This window comes from Scylla paramamosain, chromosome 9, assembly GCF_035594125.1.
Source record: "Scylla paramamosain isolate STU-SP2022 chromosome 9, ASM3559412v1, whole genome shotgun sequence".
In the NCBI taxonomy this organism is placed as follows: Eukaryota; Metazoa; Arthropoda; class Malacostraca; order Decapoda; family Portunidae; genus Scylla; species Scylla paramamosain.
Genome location: NC_087159.1, coordinates 25,515,001 through 25,522,500, shown reverse-complemented (window position 1 = coordinate 25,522,500; position 7,500 = coordinate 25,515,001). Strand labels below are relative to the sequence as shown.

General features: G+C 46.6%; 1 protein-coding gene across 1 annotated transcript in view; it reads left to right on the top strand.

Moving 5' to 3' along the window:
- Positions 1-1,031: 1,031 nt before the first annotated feature.
- The window catches only part of LOC135103748 (homeobox protein slou-like), a 115,968-nt gene continuing 109,499 nt past the window's right edge, over positions 1,032-7,500 (top strand). Inside the window, exons 1-2 of the mRNA XM_064010441.1 lie at positions 1,032-1,798; positions 3,524-3,627. The gene's annotated coding sequence lies outside the window, so the exon portion shown is untranslated. The remainder of the gene's footprint in view (positions 1,799-3,523; positions 3,628-7,500) is intronic.

The window sequence follows — 7,500 nt, the reverse complement described above, 5'->3', positions numbered from 1 at the left end:
TGTGTGTGTGTGTGTGTGTGTGTGTGTGTGTGTGTGTGTGTGTGTCGCGCGAGGGCCAATTGGGTAGGTGCCGTGCCTTCAAAAGCGTCTGGTTGCTCGCCTGAATAAAGCATGGCAGGCTAACCCGCGTCTTTGACTCCGCGCTGCCTTTGTCTGACGCGACGCGGGGCTGCGAACACAAACAGGCCAGCCACACTCCCCGGGGCCCAAAACACATGCCTGCAGAAGCGACCGCCGTGATTTGTGCCCGCGCTCCTCTACCTGCGACAATGGGAGGGCTGCGGGAGGTATAACACTCTACAACACCTTATAACGCTCCCGAACTCCTGTGCCTGCGACAATGGGAAAGCTGCTGGAGGTATAACACTATTGCGCCCGACACGCTGGCTGTTGAAGGCTGGGTGTAAGAGTAGTAGCCGGCTGACCTCTGCGTCCCGGCGCCACTGTCATGACTCGCGGCTCCTGCAGCTGTGGAAGTTTGATAGGTGGCTGTGTTAGTGAATTTAGGTTTTAAATCGTCATACGCCGCTGCTAGCTGAGACAAGTTAACAGTTAGCAGTTTATTAAAGAGAAGTTGGATGAAAAGAAGAGGAAAAGAAAACTAGTTAACAATTTATCAAAGAAAAGTATGGTATAAAAAATGATAGGAAAACCAATTAATAGTTTATTAATTAAAGAGAAATTGAATGCAAAAAAATAAAAAAAAAGAGTAAAGCAGTTGACAGTTATCAAAGAACAGCTGGATGCAAAACACACACAAAAAAAAAAAACAAGAACACATGACAGTTTATTAAAGAAAAGTCAGGTAAAAAAGATGGGTGGAGGTGGCAATACATAGTAAGCTGGGAGCAGTAGTTCCCAACCAGTAGTACAGAAAATAAAGGAAAATATTGTATAAGGAAGCAATAAAGACATCTGGTAGATACTGTAAAAGCTAAGATACTTGTGTGAAGGCTGCTCAAGGGAAATAGAGAGAGAGAGAGAGAGAGAGAGAGAGAGAGAGAGAGAGAGAGAGAGAGAGAGAGAGAGAGAGAGAGGAGTCAGGTTTCCTTCAGTCTGTATTTTCTTTACGTGTATTTCTTCTTCGTCCCCTTTGTCATCGTCTTCGTCGCCGCCTTGCTTTCCGTTTTCTTCGATTTCTTTGTAACTTCCAAGTGTCGTTTTCTTTCAGGCTCTAATTTTTCTGATGTCCAACCCGCTGCTTGAACCGTCCAGTCTTGTCATTGTATTTTACGGAGCTCAGGACGGCAGGTTGTTTCGGCGTCACCAGCGACCGAGTGCTCACTTCATGGCTGGCAACAATCCTGATGCCACATAAATATAAAACTGCCACTCACCAAGATTTCCAGACACGGACTATTTATTTCAGGGCAAAGAATGATGTCTTTTCAAATCTTGATCCCTACACCATGAAGGGATCAGCAATGAAATTAATGAACTGAATGAATCTATATGCAACTAAAACTAACAACGTAGCCCTTAGATGAAGATCCCAGTGTTATTTAGTATTATCACATCGTATTTATCAAAACTACATCCTCACAAACAAGCTTTTAATTGACGTCACAGGAGAGACAGCTTAGGCGCAGCCGCGCAGGAGTAGTTGGCAACAGCGGGTCACAATGGGCGGATGGCGGCAGGTGCGTGCGCGGCGTTCTGTGTTTTTGCTGTGTTTTGTGCCGTTACGGTGATGTCTCGGTTACAGTGACGAACATCAAGTATACTAGCTATCCTGGTGTTGCCTCGACTTGTGTGGCAGTGCCTGTGTGTCCTGGGACGGCGCTAAAGTTGCCCTCTGGTAAGTGTTGTCCGGTCTTGTCCCTCGTCCCGCCAAACGCCCCGCCTCGGAATGATATATTTAGAGTATTACACTAAACTTTACGTCAGTTCCGCGTTCCGTAAAGCAACCAAACTTATCTGAATACTGATAGGCGATGTGAGCTTCCCAGTCAGGTAGAAATCGGGGGAAAAAAAATATTTGATAAGTCTGCAGGGAGGTTAAGTGAGGCGAGGGAACAGAGAGGCTGACACCCCCCATAGTTAGATTATAATTATTAGGTGGTTACGGTATTAATCCTGTAGAGCCCAGCTGAGGAAGGGAGGAAGGTGGATGAGGTGTGTGAGGTAATTATTATTGAAACTTACATTAATAGATGATGAAAGTGACAATGGTAATGGTGATGGGACAGCGGTAGTGAGGTGGGGCCAGGCAGGGTGGGACTCTGGGAGAATGGGCCCCAGGAAGGGAGGGGATAGGATAAGCAGCCGAGTTTGTTGTTAACTTGTCTTCCCCTCACGTAATGACGCTTCAATAATTATAAAACAAGTGAAGGATCAAGTTTAAAGAGTGGATAAAGTTGCAGTTTAGCACAATACATCCTGTCTTCTTTTTCTCCTTCTCTATCCTCAACAAGCTTGGGGGCCTGGTGGGGAAGCGGGGCTTTAGAGGGGAAGCAAAATAAGGCCAAATTTGAACATTCATGAGAACGTCTAAGGATGAGACGACGTATTTTGAAAATGGGAGAAATTTCTATCCTAACTTAACTTTACCTAACCTAGCCAGGAGCTACCCATTAGCACACTAACCTAACCTGACACGACCTAAACATGTACCTTAACAGGAAGTGGAAGGTGCAGGGTGTGGTTGGTCGACCTTCCCTCTTAAAGGGTACTGGCGCCACCGAGTGTTCAGTACTCGATTGATTTCAGCATAACACTGCGATCTTAAGAAATGCACACCCAAGTCGTCGTCTTTATGGAACTGCACGATAAAATCCCGGTGCTTAAATTTATGTCCACAGCATTCGGCTGCCATTGTGACACTTAATATTGAGTACCCTTGCCGCCTTGCGGGTAGCCAGCTGACTGCCGCAGCCACGTAAATGACGTATTGGTCGGAAGTAGATGACGTTCAGTGACGTTCTAACATGTCACTGAAAAGAAAGTTCTCATCGGATGAATAAAAGAAATACAAATGAACAAGTACCATTCCATTCCATGCCGGAGACCAACATACTAACAAAACTAACAAAATTCGTTTGCGAATTGTTTATTATTAGCACACGTGGAGTAACCATTAGAAATGCTCCAAGTTATGTGATTTACAACTCGAGCGTGATCACAAGTGCCATGGCTGTACTGTGTTGAGCTGCACTAGAACAGAAGAATGTTAGTTTATGGCCATACTTTTCTTATTTTTTCCTTAGGTGTACATGATTAAATTTTGATGTGTTATTAAGCATCGTCGTAAGTGATGCTTGTGTTGTAATTGATTATTTATTATCTTCATGATTGTGTTGGATATGTAACTCTTTAACGGAATTTCACCATCAACAAACGTGACAAAGAATCTTTTCTAGTCAAGGAAAAGTGCTGCTGCTGCTGCTGCTGCTGCTGCTGCTGCTGCTGCTGCTGCTGCTGCTGCTGCTGCTGCTGCTGCTGCTGCTGCTGCTGCTGCTGCTGCTGCTACTACTACTACTACTACTACTACTACTACTACTCTTACTACTTATTACTATTGCAGGTGTGTCTTATGTAATGAAGTGAAAGTGTTAATGAGACCTGTGAAAGTTGAGAAACCCGTGTGAGGGGCGTTCCTTCGTCCCCTTCGTCCTCATCGTCTTCAAGGTAAAGTGTTATTTGATTCTTGCCTCCCCTTTTCTTTGTTTTATCTTTTACTTTCAGGTGTCGTTTTCTTTCAGGCTCTTTTTTTTTTCTTTGTCTGGTTTTATTATTTTTTTTTTTCGTTGCAGATTTATTTTCGTTTCGTCTTTTTTTTTCTTTTTTTTTTTTTATCATCCCACATTCCTTTTTCTTTATTCATTTTATGAACTCGTTCGGTCACTCATGCGCTTATCGATTCATGCTCCCTCAAGTCTTTACTCAAATTCTTACCAGTTCTCGAACACACACACACACACACACACACACACACACACACACACACACACACACACACACACACACACACACACACAGCTACACAACTTTTACCAACCTCCATTTTATCCAAGCCACCATTGAACCATCTCATTTTCTCCCTCCCTCGCCCTCCCCTTCGTCGTGTTCGTCCCCTCACAAACATCATTTCTTACCACAGTTTCTCCCTCATCCCTCACCCTCCCTCACTCTTCCTCTCACTAACCCCTCAATCCTCACCACATCACATGCATTCTCTCCCTCACCCACACCCACACACCCATCGAATCTAAACCCACCATATCCACACGCACACATCCGACTCTCATATCCCATAATCCTCCCCCTCTTCTCTACCTCATCTCCTCACAAACACGTCATTCCTTACACACCCACATCCACACACACAGAATCCAAGCCCAGCACATCCACACCCACACTCACGCATTCAATTCTCATATCCCATAATCTTGGTTCCCCTCTGTAGCTCCCCTCGTCCTCCTCGTACCCAGCCCGCCACACCACCAACAGCCCTCGTAACAAAGCAGCTCCCGCCGTCTCCTCTAACAAGACCTAATTGGAGCTAATGTCCCGCACGCAAACAAGGTAAAGGAAGCCACCAATCAGGGAAGGAGACGGCGCTCGTTAGGTTGCCTGGCGGGGAGTAATTAGGCAGGTGTGTGGCGCCGGCTGGATGTGTATGGCTGCCTGTTAATTAAGTGGCTCTTGTAGTAAATCTGACTTGCTGCTCCTTACTCGCTCGCTGACTGACTCGCTGACATGACTGGCTTGAGTGAGTGACTGGGTGACTTAAGGGAGTGTATGGGTGGTTGGGAGGGGGGGTTGTGTGCGTGTTGGGGGGATAAGTGGCACTTGTAGTAAATCTGTGTTGGTTCTTACTGACTTGACTGACTGGAAGGCTTAAGGGAAGGGAATGGGTTTTGAGTGTGTGATGGGGAGAGCAGAGTTCATCTTCGCTGGTGTTGCTGATTGGTTTGACTGACTGACTGGGTGACTTAAGGAGGGTATGGTTTTGGACTGGGGAGGTTGTATATGTGCTGGGGGAGGGGACGTGCTGATTCGTGCTCTCTCTCTCTCTCTCTCTCTCTCTCTCTCTCTCTCTCTCTCTCTCTCTCTCTCTCTCTCTCTCTCTCTCTCTCTCTCTCTCTCTCTCTCTCTCTCTCCGTGTGTTTGCTGATGTTTTCTTTTTCTCTTATCCTCGTTTTCCTCCCTTTTTGTTTATTTCCTCTTCTTTTCCCTATATTCTTATGCAAACATCTTTTATTTTTTTTCTGTTTTATTCACTTGTTTGTTACTTCTCCTCCTCTTTCCCCCCGGTGACCAGCCTTCTGCCATGCTATCCTATCTCTTTAATGAGCAATTACCTGAAAATAGTCCCCAAGAAGGTATTAAGGACGCAAAAATCCGTTATCATTTCCCTTTCGTATATTTAAAACCACCTCTTTCAATCCCCCTTCCCCGAACACTACTTCCCCTTAACATTACGTAATTCATCACACACACATCCACGAAAGGGCCAGTAGGTTTAAGTGCCATGTGTTCTCCTGCGTTCTTCTTCTATGTTCCTCGTGCCTCTCCAGTAAGCCAGTCTGTACTCTAGAATTTATGATCAGCATCCTCATTATCTAAACTCCTTATCTATCTGTCATTTCTCTCGCTCCCTCGTGGTGGTGTTAGGTGGGGTTGGGATGGCGGGGGTATAAGAGGAGGAGGTGGTGGTGCAGGGGTGGTAGGTATGATAGGGGAAGAGGAAGAGGGGTGGGAATGGTAGGAGTAGTAGGGAGGTGATGGTGAAGGGGTGGTTATAGTGAAGGTATTAATGGGTAGTGAAGCGGTAAGCAGTGATAGGGGAAAGAGGAGGACATGAAGGGTAGGTGTGGGGGGGATGGGCAGGGGAACGGGTAGGAGTGAAGGGGTGGTGAAGGAATGAGAGAGGAAGGAACAGGAGTGAAGGAATGGAATGACAGTTTTTTTTTTTCCATGTTTCCTTCCCTTCCTGCTCACGTCCAGTAAATATTTTCGAAAGATTGCAGTTGAAAATAGTTAGCTCTTCCTGCCGTCGTTTTCCTCCTATTTATTTATTTTGTAATGGATCATGTTTCTGCCGCTGCGCTTCTTCCTTCTCTCAGTTTTCATCGTTCTCCTCCAGTAACTTCTCCTACATAGTCGTTTCTCACCTCCTCCTCCACCTCCTCCTCCATCATCTTCTCGTCACCGTCTTTGTTCTCTTATTTAATCGTCCTCTTTCTATACAAATCTCTTCCTCTGCCATTATCATAGTCGTGTTTCCCTCGTCCTCTTTCTCCTCCTTCTCCTCCTCCAGCCTCATTGTTGCCTTTCCCGTCCTTCATCGGCGTCGTCCCCCCTCCTCCTCCTCCTCCTCCTCCTCCTCCTCCTTCGTCATCATCATCCTCTTTGTCCTCGTCCTCCTCCCGCGTCATCATCATCATCATCATCATCATCATCATCAACAGAAACAATTCCAGCCACACAGTCACCACCACCACCACCACCCCCACCACCACCACCACCACCACCACCACCAGTGACAACCTTAAAATTCCCCTCGCCGCTGCCACATTTTTCCCTCTTCTTTCCACCTTTCCGTCCCAGCATGAAGGTAAACAGGCAAGTGCACGGCGGTTATTTTTCCCTCCTCTTACTCACTCCCTCATTCTGCCTCCCTCTCACTCTCCCTCCGTGTTGATCCTGCGCGCAAGTAATGAAAGCCTGGACTGGGGAGAGAGGAGACTGGGGAAAGTGGGGGAGAGAGAGAGAGAGAGAGAGAGGGAGGAAAAAAAGCAGGGCACATTTCCATTTTTTCCCTCAGTCAGACCCCCACCTGCTTCGTCCACACATTTTATCCCAATACATTCATTACTGGGCTATTAGCTGTGTGTCGGCCTGGGGCGAGGGGAAATTAAGTTTGGCAGTCTCAAAGGGAACTGTAAGAGCGCGTAATTATTTTATGAAGGCGTCGGAAGGGCGGGGCGGGGCGGGGCGGGGGTCAACGCTACCTCCTAATGGCCGCTGGGTGTCTGAGAAGGTGCGCGCGTGGGACAGGTGAGCAGGAGGAGGAGGAGGGGGAGAGGGAGGAAGGAGTGAAGTTGAGGAAAGGCATAGACGAGGAACGAAGGAATGGAGATAAGAAAAGGGGATGGTGGAGGAGGAAGAGGACGTGAAGAAGGAAGAGGAGTTGAGAAGGTGGGATTGGATGTTGGAGGAAAGGTAGAGAAGAGCAAAGGTGTATGGGAGGAAGGAAGAAATGGAGGAGGAAGAGGAACAAGAGGAAAAATGGCGGAGCAGGGAAAGACAGCAGAGGAAGAGAAGGAAGATAGAGAGAAGTGGTTTAAAAGACAACCACATAATACTGGATAAAGATGGATGGGAGAGGAAAAGGAAGTCAAGGAAAAGGGATAAGGAGAAATAGTCAGAAGATGGATAGAAAATGGAAGAGGCTCAGAATAAGAGTGTGGTGAGAGAGAGAAAGAGAAGAAGAGAGGATGAGGAAGAGAATCGTCTGGTGGGAGTGAGAGAAAAGTAGAGGTTGAAGAGAGAAAA